Raw genomic sequence first — 13909 nt, forward strand, 5'->3', positions numbered from 1 at the left:
AAAGGATATCCACACCTCCAGGCTAGTTGCTCAGCATAATGCAGCCGAGGTTATCCAAGTGCAACTAACTCTGGGCAAAACTGCAATCCAAATTGTAGCTTGCTACAGATCCCCCACCATGCCCCAGGATTCCCACTCCTCTTTTCTTGATGTACTGGAAAATATTAGTGTTCAACCAAACACCCTAATAATGGGCGATTTCAAGTACCCCACCATTAACTGGGAAAACTACTCATGTACCAACTCCTTCGCTCAACGCTTTCTGGAATTCATAAACTCCAATGCCCTGGATCAACTTATCCACACCCCCACCAGGGGTAACAATATCCTGGATCTAGTCATTACAAATATGAGTGACCGGTGTTTCACATCTGAAGTCAATGCCTCATTGGTCCGATCTGACCATAAGCTAATTACCCTAGATATCCACAGCCTACCTCCACCCCCATTAAGGAAACCATGGTAAAAAATTTCTCCAAAGCCAACTTCATGCTTCTTAAGACAGAAGTGGTGAACTTTGACACCCATGCAGATGGACAATACAGTTACGACTACTGAATCCTACACAATTGCACTTTATCAGCACTTACATGAGTGCAGGGATCGTGCTATCCCAAACAGAACCAAGATGCTATCCTCCAAAAAAAGGAAGCCAATCTGGTGGTCCACCTGCCATAAACTGTACAACAGAAGGAAGAAACTCTTGCAAAAGAGAGTAAAATCCCACGAGTGGAGGAGCTCCCTGTCAGTAAAAAGCTGCGATCCCTGATAAAATCCTCCAAAGCTAGTTACGAAAACAAAATCGCCACTGATTCTAAAGACAACCACAAAGCCATTGATTAGCCTTTGATACCAATTTTACATTCTGACATTGCCATTCTGACATTGCCATTAAGTTAATCAAACTGAGTGAAAGTCTTTGTTATCCACTAGATACCAAGCTTGCTGTCTGACTAGTAGTCTTGGAGGTACATTGTCTTTTGAAAAGAGTCTCGGATAGCTGAGGTTTTGCTCAAGGATCATTTCCTTCTCTGTGGTATTTAGTCAGTTTGCAGATGATTATTAATTTGGAGCAGTCATTAACTCCTCATATGACGTGCAAGTTCTTGAAGAGGAGACTAATAACCTAAAATTAAATGCAGAATTGTGCCCCTTTTTTTGAAAGTTGATTAGGCCATTAACAATCTGGGCAATTTTTCTTGACAACTAAGTAACACATTTGATCACAGTGTATCCACTGCTTATAGGATCATAGGAGGTTACTAGGCTGACTGCTGCCAGGGCCCTTGTAAGCCTTGTCAAGTTCTCCCTGTGTTCCCAGGGGTGTGTGGTTCAAGCAGACACTAAAATCAGCACCTAGGTCCCCTGTCCAAAAGGGACACAGGTGGAACCCTCGGGGTGAATTTCTGGTTACCCATCCAGTTGTCCAAATTACGCTTAAATAGGGCTAACGAGGGGCTTTAACATGAATAGGAAGCTTGTTCCAAAGGTGGGGAAACTTCTGTGAGACAAATGTTGATGTCTTATACCAGGTTATGATCCTTTTTGCAAGTGATCCATGTGCCATTTGACTTGCAAATGTGCATCATTTTCATTAAAGCTGTGTCCGAGATTGCTTTATATGCAAGGCACTGAGCAGTCTGTACGACACAGGGTAAAGCAACAGTGATTTCTGTCTGTTCACATAAGATAGATCCTGAAGACCTGAATTTTCTTTGTAAGGAACTTTTGTGGTCTCTCCAATTATTGTGGGTGTTTGGAAAGGAACATACCAAAGGAAATGTTGTACTCTATTTTGGCCTGATGAATAGGAGTACAGGGGGGTTATAACCTCTCTTTTTTTCTGAGGCAATACTCTTATTTATGAGATGAACATTATAAAATTGCCTTCTTACCACTGTGGAGCCATGGTGATCGAAGTTAAGGTTGCTTTGAGCATGTGTGCCCAGACCTCTCACCACTGACTGTGTGCCTAGGGTATTAGTTTGTTGATGTGGTAGTTTGCAGGTATATCACCCTTGCCGAATGGGATGATTTTTAAGTTTAAGACCATGAATTTGCACCAGTCATTAGTCTGTGTAAGACCTTCTTGCAGGATGTTAACATCACTAGGGGGTTCAATAATTGCTCCTAGTTTGCAGTCATCAGCAAACTTTGTCAGCCACAGTCCTTTAATTTTAGCCTGTACTTTGGAGAAGCAGATTCCGAACACTAGGGATCCCAGAACCGATCCCTGTGGAACACCACTTGTTATTAGTCTGCTGTAGGAGGTGGAGTTCCCTGTTTTGACCGTATGAGTTCTGTCAGTGAACCAGTTTGCAACCCACTTGACAATATATGGGTTGATGCCCAGCTGACTAGTTTGTCATTGATGTGATGCCTGAGTCCGGGGTTGTGTCAAAGGCCTTGGCTAAGTCTAGGTAGGCCATATGCACAGATTTGCCCTTGTCTCTGGCTTTGGTCACTGTTTCGAAGAAGTCCACCAAGTGTAACAGGCGTCATCTCCCATTGACAGTGCCAAACTGGGTGGGGTCAAGCATTTTGAGATGTCCTATATTTTTGTTAATCAAGTCTATTATTCATTGCATTGCCTTGCAGATGAGGCTGATCAGGCTAATGGGTCTGTAGTTTTTGTGGTTCGTAGATGCACCCCTTTGTACAAAGGGATGACAGTAGCTGTTTTCCACTCTGCTGGGATAAAGCCAGTGCTTAGGCTGTGATTTGAAAAGTGAGCCCCAATGGTGATGCTAATTCCTGTTTTAACCCATCTAGAACACAATCTGGGATGTTGTCTGGTCCCATAGAGGCTGCGTTTTTGGTCTTTGAAAGGGCATTTAAGACCTGCTCCTCTGAGATACTAGATGGGGGACAAGGGTTAGGGATGCTTTGGGGTATAGTTGGTAGGGACAGAGGAGTGAAGTTTTTACTGAACCTGTCAGCCAGCAATTTTGTTATATCCACCAGTTCTGTGTATGTAGTACCAGTTCTGTATATGTAGTACCATTAACTGAGTTCAGTGCAAATCTGGGCCTTAACTTTGAGATTACAGATGTAACTAAAGAACGATTTGTGGTTATCCTTAGTTAGGGAAGCTCATTTGGATTCATAGTTAGCTTTAGAGAACTTCACTAGAAGTCTTATTTGCTTTAAGTTGAGGAGGAGTGTTTCCAGATTTTCTTCATGTTTCACTGTTGAAGTCATCACATTTGGGTTATCTGCTTGCAGTAGCCCTCAGTCAGCCTGATTATCAAAGTCTTGGGTCCTTTGTCAGTTGCTGATCTTCCGTGACATCAGGTATTCAGGGGTATAAAGCATGCAGCTGACGCCATTACATCAGTCTTTCTTGCTGTGCGGTGCCCGAAACAGAAGCAGTTCACTGAAGTTTTCGAGTTTCAGAACCAAAGTCTTCAACTAAAGCTAAGTACCCCTTTGGGGAAACTTTTTCTTGAACTAAACCGATGTCAGTAGAAGTCAATAATTGTATTTCTTGTGGAAAGCAAATACCTCATAAAGATTTTCATTCGTACTGTATTCCTTGCCTAGGCCCTGACCACGACATACCTCGCTGTTGGTTTTGTGCCTTATTTAAGCAACAAACTATCCATTGTCACTGTATTTACGCTTCTAAATATTTTGGTACTCGTTCAGTTATCCAGATATGTCTTCAGTAAGCCATCTGTCTACTGACATTCTGAAAAAATGCAAAGATTAAGATGGAGACAGGCCGCCTAGGTCCAAAGCTGCCAACGATCTTCTAAGCCAGTCGCCAGTTCACCTGTAGTCAGTGAGGTGCTTTTGCAGCCCTTGATACCTGCTACTTCAGATTCGCAGGACTCTACTGAGACCCATTCGTAGTCCGGTATGCTGCGAGATGCTTCAACTGTGGAACCTCCGGATGTCTCTACCTTGGATGGGTCTGGAGCCGCTGTCCAGGCACCGGCTTCTGAGGGTGTATTCAGGCCTACTGACTTGCATATTTAACCGACGCCATCTTCTTCAAGGCCTAAAATGCGAACCATGTCTAGAAAACCGACGCCCAGACCGCATGGTCAGGCCTCCAGCCATTCTTATTTGTTTTTTAGGCATAAAGACCTTATTACTTTAATCAGGGGAAGTCAGCCTTCCCCTTCTAAGAGACCTAGGACTGAATTTGCTTATGATACTTCTGACCAGGATTCTGAAATTTCTGTTTCCTCCAATGACCAGGATTTACCCTTATCTACCTATGAGGATTCTGATGCAGGGGACTCTCTTCCCTCTGCCCCCAGAGGATTTCACTTTTGGTGAAACTTTGCATACTCTTAGGGAGCATTTTCCCTGGGAAAGCCAGGATTACTCTGATTCTAAAAAGAGGTTTAGGGATTTCTTACTCCTGCCTCAACACAGGCCTTTATCTATCCCTTCTGTACTAGACATTGTTGATGATGCCTTTTCAGAATCTAGCTTGGCCCCCGACTCTTTACATCCTGCTCCCAGAAAACCTGATAGATAATACAGGGTTCCTGACTCACAAGTTTTTTTTTTTTAAATCCTACTGTGGATCCTGAGACCATTTCACAGAGACCTAAGGGCATTAAGGCTACTACTGCCAAAAATCCTACCCCTTCTGATAGAGACTCCAGAGCGCTGGATAGATGGGGGTAAGAAGGTATACAATTCTGCAGCCTTGGCCATTGGGGCCTTAAACTGCCATTTTCATATGTTAAAGTATCAGCAACATATTATTGGATTGCTTAAACAGAAAATGATGATGATTCCTAACAGTGCTGAAAATAAGGATTTACAGGATTTAATGCATTCTGCTGATCAGGTTGAAAAACGTACTTTGCTATGTGGTTGTGATTCACTAGAGGCATCTTGCAGGGCTGCTTTCACTGGGTCTGTATTTAGAAGGCATGCTTGGCTTAAGGAGCAATCTTTGCCAGATCATGTTAAAGCTAAATTACTGGATGCTCCCTTAAATCAGGACCACCTGTTTGGCAACAAAGCAGTAGTAGTTCTTAAAAAGATGGAGGAAAAAGCTAAATCTGTGTAAACTGTTAAAGATTTCCTACAAGTACAGCCTCCAAGATTTAGTAGGCATTGGCCTTCTCAGTCCAAGCCCAGAACTAGCAGAACACCAAGGCTTCAGTCCCAGAGTATGCACAGGACTAAGCAGTGGTGGGGGGGTGCTCCCACTTCCACTTCCAAAACTTTGAGTAGTAAGACTCCCCCCTATGGTAAGCTGCCTCAATGACTTAACTTTAAAACTTCCAAGCACTTCTCAACTGACTGCTCCTTTAGGGGGAAAGATTGCTCTGCAGGCCAAAAACTGGGAACTCATTACCCAGGACAAATGGGTTTTAAATGTAGTTTCCCAAGGATACAGATTTCACTTCCACACGTTGCCAACCCCAAACGGTTGGCAAGATCTACCCCCAAATCAGTGGGCAGAGGCTCAAAAGCAAGTACTGTCTCTCTCTCTTAAGCATAAAGGCTATTCAGACTGTACCAGAAGAGGAAAAGGGACAAGGTTTCTACTCAAGACTTTTCCTGGTACCCAGAAAAGACTATTCATGGCATCCTATCCTGGACCTTTCTATCTTTAACACCTTTTTGGTGATTCCAAAATTCGAGATGCTAACTCTTCACCAGTTGCTTCCTATGCTAGGCAGAGATGCCTGGTTGGCAACACTGGATTTAAAGGAAACCTACCTGCACATCCCAATCGGGGATTCTTGCAGTAGAACCTACGCTTCAAAGCAGGCTACATGCACTATCAGTTCTCTGCACTGCCCTTTGTGAATACCCTGGGCACAGTAGATAAGCCGAAGTGCCTAGCTCCAGTCATTGCATTTTGCAGGCAAAGAAATATTCAAATATACCCATACCTGGACGATTGTCTAATTCAGGAAGAAAGCCAGGGCATACTTTTGAATCATGTGGCATTTGTACAAAAGGTGCTATTTGTCTGGGGTACACCATAAACAAAAGGAAATCACATCTGGTACCCTGTCAACAAATTATATTCCTGGGAGCAAGCTTGAACACAAATTCCCAGATGGCTTTACTCACGCCAAAGAAACAAATTCATTTGACAACTTACTTCAGACTAATGGCCACAAAAACCCTGCTATCTGCAAGGCAAATATTGCAAGCCTTGGGGTTCATGGCCTCCTGCATTTTACTAATTCCATATGCAAGACTACATATGAGGAAACTACAGTGGTATGTAAAAAGCCTACGTTGTCAACATTCTCAGGATCTAGAAGCAATGATTCCTATCATACCTTGCCTACGTTTAGAGTTCCTTTGTTGGGCAGAGGCCTGCCAACAAAACAAGGGACTACCATTCACTGTACTCCCAGCCGCCCAAACCCTAACAGATGCATCAGACTATGCATGGGGGGGGGGGCTCACCTGGCAGGGAAGTGCATTCGGGGCAAGTGGAACCCAAGTCAAATGCACCTGCATAGCAATCAAAAAGAAATGTTAGCTGTACAGAATGCTCTGACAGCCTTCAAGGACCACATTCTTCCAGGACAACTAATGGTAAAGATGGACAACACCACTGTTATGTGGTACATAAACAAAAAGGGGGTACCCATTCTTATCCCCTCTGCAGACTAGCCATGGCTCTGTGGAACACAGCCTTGAGCTACCAAGTGCATCTATACAGGCTCAATTCCTGCCAGGAAAATGAAATACACCGGCAGACGACCTAAGCAGAAACTCATGGGCCCACACGAGTGGAAACTGGTCCAAAGACTTTCAACATGTTGATAAACAAATGGGGGAGCCCAGATATAGTCCTGTTTGCCTCCCCCCAGAACTACTAATTGGACAAATTCTGCACAAGGACTCCCCACAAACCAGCTTGGAAAGTGGATGCTCTGTCCTTCAGCTGGAAAAGTCTATCAGTTTATGCCTTTCCTCCTCTGCCTCCTCTCCAAAGTACTGTTAAAGATCAAACAGGACAAACCAAGGACAATACTGATTGCACCAGACTGGCCACGCCAACACTGGTACCCCCTCTTGCGCAGTGTGTCACTGCTGGCTACATGGCACCTGCCTCAGACCCCTACCCTGCTGTCACAGCAGGAAAGCCAGATTCTGCACCCTCTGCTTCAAACCCTGAACCTGGCAGCCTGGCTAATTAACTAATCTCTCAATAAACAAGTGTTGGATGTCATTTTGGAGCCAACGAGGCTTAGTACTAGAAAATGTTATGCTGAAAAATAGAAAAGATTCTGTGCCTGGAACCAAACTCAAGGGATGGGCACAGCAGTGCCCAACTTATCTCGGATTCTCCAATACTTAACTGAGATGCTTCACAAGGGCATATCTTTTTCCTCCATCAAAATTCACGCCTCAGCCATTTCAGCTCATTACAACACAGAACCACCCCTCTTCTCTCATCCACTGCTCAGGCAGTTCCTCAGAGGGGCCAAAAACTTAAGACCACCCAGGAGAGCTCCAACTCCAGCCTGGGACCTTAACTTTGTATTGGAAAAACTCAGTTTTCCTCCTTTTGAGCCACTGCAAGTGCAGAGTTAAAATTCCTTTCTTGGAAAATAGCCTTCATTTTAGCAATCACTTCAGCAAGAAGGTTATCTGAATTACAGGCCCTTATTGCAGTGGAGCCTTTCATCATCTTTCATGCGGACAGGGTGTCCCTCAGGACCAATCCCTCTTTCATGCCCAAGGTGGTATCCAGTGTGGCTCCTTATCAGTCCATTCATTTGCCACCCTTCTTTTTTAATCCACAGAATAAAGGGGAACCCATACTGCACTCCTTAGATGTGCACAGACAGCTTGGATTTTACTTGGATAAGACTAAACCTCAAAGGAAATCTGAACAACTGCTGGTGGCATTTGCTGCAGGGGCAGAGGAGAAGGCTATATTTCAAAGCAAACCATTTTTAAATGGATAGGCCGTTGCATTAATTTCTGCTATAAGCACCATGGAAAACCTATCCCACAGGGGATTAGATCCTATTCAACCAGGGCTGCATCTTCCTCTACAGCCTTACTCAGAGGTTTCCCTACCAGGGACATCCTAGAAGCTGCGACTTGGAGTTCTGTACATACTTTCACCAAGCATTATCATTTGTCAATTTTTCTCTAAATCCAGAGCTACAGTTGTGTACACTTACCATAAATGTAGATGTTAGAGTGTATTCACTGTTGCAGTCCTGGTTACCTTCCCTCCAGTCCCCTGACTTTTGGCTATACCTCTACTCTCCTTTACTATGCTTAAAAGCTTTTTGGTGTATTTGCTTTTTTGTTGGGGATATACCATTGTATGTATGTATGCATATATATATATATATATATATGTGTGTGTGTGTGTGTGTGTGTGTATAGATATATATATATATATATATATATATATGTATATATATATATATATATATATATATATATATATGTGTGTGTATATATATGTATGTATATATATATATATATATATATATATATATATATATATATATATATATAGATATATAGATATATAGATATATAGATATATAGATATATAGATATATATAGATATATAGATATATATATTTAATTGCTTCCCATTAGGGGGGCACCTGACATATGCTTTATACCCATGACTACCTGACATCACGGAAGGTGAGACAGCAACTGACGCAGGACCCAAGACTTTGATAATCAGGCCGACTGAGGGCTACTGCAAGCAGATAACCCAAATGTGAAGACTGCAACAGTGAATACACTCTAACATCTACATTTATGGTAAGTGTACACTACTGTACGTTTTGAGGCTTTTCCTTCCTACTCTTTTTTTTTTCCTCCTATTGTGTAGCCTGTTAATGGCAGTTGTCAATCAGGCAGGTTTGTTTTTTCCTTGAAGGTCTTGCTGTGGTTCTTTTAGGTATGGCAGAGTCAGTACAATTGTACAGGTGCTCATATAATGTGTTGGTGTACATCTCTGCATAGGGTGAGGGGCTGTGAAGCTATTTATGTCGTCACGTAAGAGGTTGTAATTGGCCTTGACGTTTTTTAGTCTGGTTGTTGCTAAGGGAAAGGGGGTCTTGTGTTATAGTTAGTTCTAGCAAGACTGATTTGTGGTCTGATCTCACCAGGTATGGCCACGCAGTGGAGGTGGTGCAGCAGCCTCCATGTTGGTGAGCACCATGTCCAGGATGTTTGATCCCCTTGTGGGTGTGTCAACCTGCTGGTCCAGGGCCATTGGAGTTAAGTCCAGGAACCTTTATTGCTCCTGTGCCAAACCTGACTGACAAGATATCTATAACTCTCTCAATATACTGTCCACTCCTTACCTCATTTTCTCCCTGTTCCCAGTATTTATTACTACTCAAAAATAAATATGTAAAGAAAATCTCATTTGGTCATAACATTTTTAATATGTACACACTGCTAACTTTATTTTTTCTCACTGTGATCTTCACTGAAATGCTTGTTTTTCTTTTTGAACCTGTATCTACTAGAAAACTGTATGGAGTCCTACTTTGTATATACTAACTAGATGTGTATTTTGCATCTTATGTGTGCATACTGTTGTACTATCTAATTAATGTATTTTGCTTTTATTTTTGTGGAGCTTTTCTCCCCGGGCCTCCTCTGCAAATGGGCTTTTGGCCCAGTTGGACTTTCCCGGTAAACAATTTTAAATAAATAAATAAAAAATAAAATTAAACTTAACGTAGTGGAGTTAAGCATTATTAATGTATACATTCTAGTAAATGTTGCTTAATGTTGTACTTATTCACTGTCACACCTTGGCTATATGTTGCACATGTAATCATGGTCAATGTCTTTGTCACTAGTTTTTTTTTTTCTTTGTATTCCTAAGTGCATTTATTACTTGTTGTTATCTTTGCCAGTGTAGTGCGAGTCATGGCTGAAAAGGGTCCTGGGACCAGTTCATGTTCCTATTTTACCAAAGTTTGTTTAAATATGAAATGGAAAAAAGGGGGGGTTGAACATGACAGAAATAATTAAGGAACTATTAAAACAATCATTTTAATTTTGCATCATTCATATGAGAAAGAGAAAAAATTCCCACTGAAGGCATTGGGAATTAGCAAATAGGCTTAGTTTGGAGACTTGTCACCTGTAATTGTACAGCAAGGATGATTTACTGCAGTGAGCTTTTTCACGCCTCGGCATGAGAGTGCAGGGAAGGTCTTTCAATTTTAGTACTACAAAAAAGTCCCTTTACAGAAGGCTATTTACCTACTTTTATTTTGCTAGAAGTAGCTAACAGCTATTTATAGCATAGTGCAAACTTGACAAACACAAGAATGAGGCTCAGTCAGGGAAACATAGAAGTAAGTCTGTTACAGAAGGTATGTTTAGATGACATGCTTCAATCCTGCAATTGTATCTTAGTGGCATGAGACAACACCATTTCCTTATGTTTAGCATGAGTCATATAAAGAGAACTTGAAATGTATTCTTGAAAGAAGGAATGAAAGCAGGAAAACAAGATCACATTGCCAAGACAGGCCCCATCATCCACCATTTTGAGGGAAACATATTAAAATTGTAAAAGACGCACTTGGAGTGATTTTGAGGCATTAAAATAGCTCCAAAACAAAGATACAGTGAAAAAAAAAAACATGTTTTTTGAGTTCTACGGTGGAGTTTTCCTTTAAGTGTAACAAAACTTGGAAGCAATGTCTTTTCTGCTGGAGGTAAGGCAGAGGAAGGCCTTCCAGAAAAAAAATGACAGCAACTAGATGGGGGGGGGGGGGCTGAGGGGTCCACAGACCTTTCTTCCTTGAAAGAGCAACTTTGATTACAACAGTGCTTTCCCTTCCCCGGAAACTCCGCTTCTAAAAAAGAGCAATGGTTTGAGAGTATTCTGTTGGAGACAAGGTGGTATTTTGCCAGAAAGAATTGCTAGCAATGACTTGAGGCAAGTGGGTCCTAAAGGTAATCTCCAGGGGCTGAAAAATCTTTTTTTTTTCCTTTCCTTAAGTGGACACGAAAGATACCCTACAGTACTATATTAGGAGCATCTCATGGACCCCATCTAATAAAAGATGTTTAAAGGCTTCCACTCAAGATCTGTTGTAGGTCCTTTCAAGGCTAAACAAGTTTTTAAAATACCAACGTTCCAAATGCTGACATTTCAGGCACTGCACCTCCTGCTAAGTCCACAGGTATACATACTTTTTTGGCTCTGAAAGACACAAGCATATTCCAGTTATAAGGGGTCACTTGCACAGTTTCTAACGTTCATGTTAGATGATTACTATTTTGTTTATCTCCATAGCCCTTGGTTTAGCTGCTGCACTATGATTTCATTAACTGATCAGTCCCAGTGACAGCTTTCTGCAGACCCAAGAGCACCTGTACTTAATTTACCGCTGAATGACTGCTTACTTCAGATGGAGTCCATACAGTAGATGAAGTAGGACATTACTTGCAGTGCCTGACCAGGCTAGGTTTCACACTAAACCAGCAGAAGTTGCACTTGAACCCTAGCCACAGTGTCATCTTTCCAGGGACTCTTAGACACAATGGAATCAAAGGCCACCTTGCCTGTGGTCAAAAGGGGGCACTTGGAGACTTCACATCCATGATAGGAAAGCTCCAGTGAACTAGTAGGCATGTATGCTGGGTCACATGACCTCTGCTGTACTTGGGGTACTCCTTGCCAATCTGCACTTGAGGAACCTGCAGTGGTTCTTTTTTAACACCTTTATTAAACTATTGCACAGGCAAACTTACATTTATATAACAATAAACCATATTAATAAGTTAAAATTTAAAACGTTGTACATCATGTATATCGTTATATATCCTGTAATCAAAGCAACATTACGTTAGTTTTTGTCTTCTCTTAAACTTCATTCCTCCTCCAAAACATTTTTCTGCATGTTTTGTTCCTACAGCTTTGTTTAGCTTTCAGTCCTTCTTGACTTCCAGACTACTTGGCAAATGGTTGGTAAAGGGCATCTGAGACCACTTAGGTAGACCCTGACACTAGCTTTGGAATCTGGTTTTCTTGCTGGAGAATCTTACCCTAGTCCTCTCCAAACCAGCTACATTGGCACATGTGATTCTGTCATAGAAAATTGTTTTCTTGGTGGCAGTTACAGCAGGTAAAAGAGTGTCTGAATTGCAGGGCCATCATGCTGAAGAGCATCTCCTCTTTTCATAAGAATTGGGTCACCTTGTGTATTGCGCCCTCTCTTTGTACCTATAGTGGTTACTGAAGTAGCACTTAGCCTATTCATAGAGTGTTCTTCTCGTCTCCTGGTTATAAGGGGGGGGGGGGGGGTGAGTCTTGCTCTTTGATGTTCCCATGCAGTCAAGGTATTTGGACTGAAGAAAGACTAGGAAATCTGTTCATCTTTTTGTGGCCTTTGCAAAAGTAGAACAAAAGGCCTGCCTGTAGAAAAAACTATTTCTAAGTGGATAGTACACTTTTTTTCTGCTATGAACTCCTGGGGAAAAAATCATGCAGCACAAAATCGTATTGTACTGTTGACCCAAGGTCACAGTTACCACCACAGTCTTCCTAAAGGACAGTATACAGGATATCTTGGAAGGAGATGCGTGGTAGAAGTGTGGCTAGGGTGGATTGAAGGTGGCAGCTGCTTTGGGTGGAGTGGGTCGGTGGTGAGATTGGCCATAGATCATTATTATTGTTATTTATTTATTATTTGTAGTAGTAGTGTCTTTTTTTTGGCTTGTTATGAAAACTTGAACTAAGGCAGTTTAATGTGAGGGGGTTAGGACATGACATGGTCAATGTTTGGAGGGGAAACAGTCCACTAGATCAAAGAGTGAGCCTATGCTCTCACGTAGAGCATGAGGGCGTTAGAGACCTGGTGTTCCTCCTCAGAAGGAAGGGAGTGCCAAATTGAAGGGTGGACCTGTGTTCTTCGTGTTTCACTGTTGCAGTCATCACTTGTGGGGTATCCTTGCTGTGGTAGCCCTCGGCCGGCCTGAATAGCAGAGTCAGTTTTTTCTGCGTCTGCTGTTGTCGCTTGCTGCCTGACGTCAGGTCTTCAGTGCTATAAAGGAAGGCAGCCGACACCATTACATCAGTCTTTCTTGCCGTGAAGCCTGTAGCAAAAGCAGATGTTCATCGTGTTACCCTGCTGCAGTCATCACACTTGGGTTATCCTGTCGTCAGGCGGTCCTGCAGTCGGCTAGAATTCCAAAGTCTTGGTCCGGCGTCGGTTGCTGTCGCTTCTTCCCTGACGTCAGTGCGCCAGGGGTATATATAATGCAACCAACGCTATTTTCTTCAGTCTTTCTTGCCGAGTGGTGCCTGAAGCAGAAGCAGTTGGCAAGTGCCGGTCGGTCGACTACTGAGATTTTCGCATTCGAATTTCAGACCGAAATCTTCTATAAAGCTAAGTACTCCGTTGGGGAAACTTTTCTTGCCTCAGACCGATGTCAGAAAAGGTTAATAATTGTATTTCTTGTGGGAAGCAAATACCTCATAAGGATTTTCATTCTTATTGCATACCTTGCCTAGGCCCAGACCACGACGTTACTAGTTGTAGTTTTTGTGCTAGGTTTAATAAGTGTACTATTAAAAGACGCTTTGATTTCGCACAACACTACTTCGGTAGTAAATTTAACTACACCATGCCGTTGGAGCAACCGACTACCGGCGTGCACAAAAAACGCAAGGATAAGGACAGACAGCCCAGGCCTAAGCCAGATTCCGAGGCCTTGACTGGTCCTGTCTCCGGTTCTCCGGTCCTCAGTGAGGCTCCGATGCAGCCCCTGACTACCGCAGATCTGGAACCCGAGACCGCTTCAGAATTTTTGACGGAATGTGCCAGGCTTACGCAGCCATGTAGTTCAGGCCCTACCGACGACATTGCTGAAAAAGATGTCGGTGCTGCAGAAACGTCATCGGTTTCTGAAGGCGTTTTCAGACAGACGACGCTCACCATTAAATTGTTTT

At 42.6% G+C, this 13909-nt stretch overlaps 1 protein-coding gene across 4 annotated transcripts in view; it reads left to right on the plus strand.

The window, feature by feature from the left end:
- Positions 1–13909, plus strand: part of CSNK1A1 (casein kinase 1 alpha 1) — a 1314414-nt gene that overhangs the window by 361700 nt on the left and 938805 nt on the right. The gene's annotated exons all lie outside the window — the stretch shown is intronic.

Source organism: Protopterus annectens, chromosome 3.part1 (genome assembly GCF_019279795.1).
Source record: "Protopterus annectens isolate FY-2018-M chromosome 3.part1, PAN1.0, whole genome shotgun sequence".
NCBI lineage: Eukaryota > Metazoa > Chordata > Ceratodontiformes > Protopteridae > Protopterus > Protopterus annectens.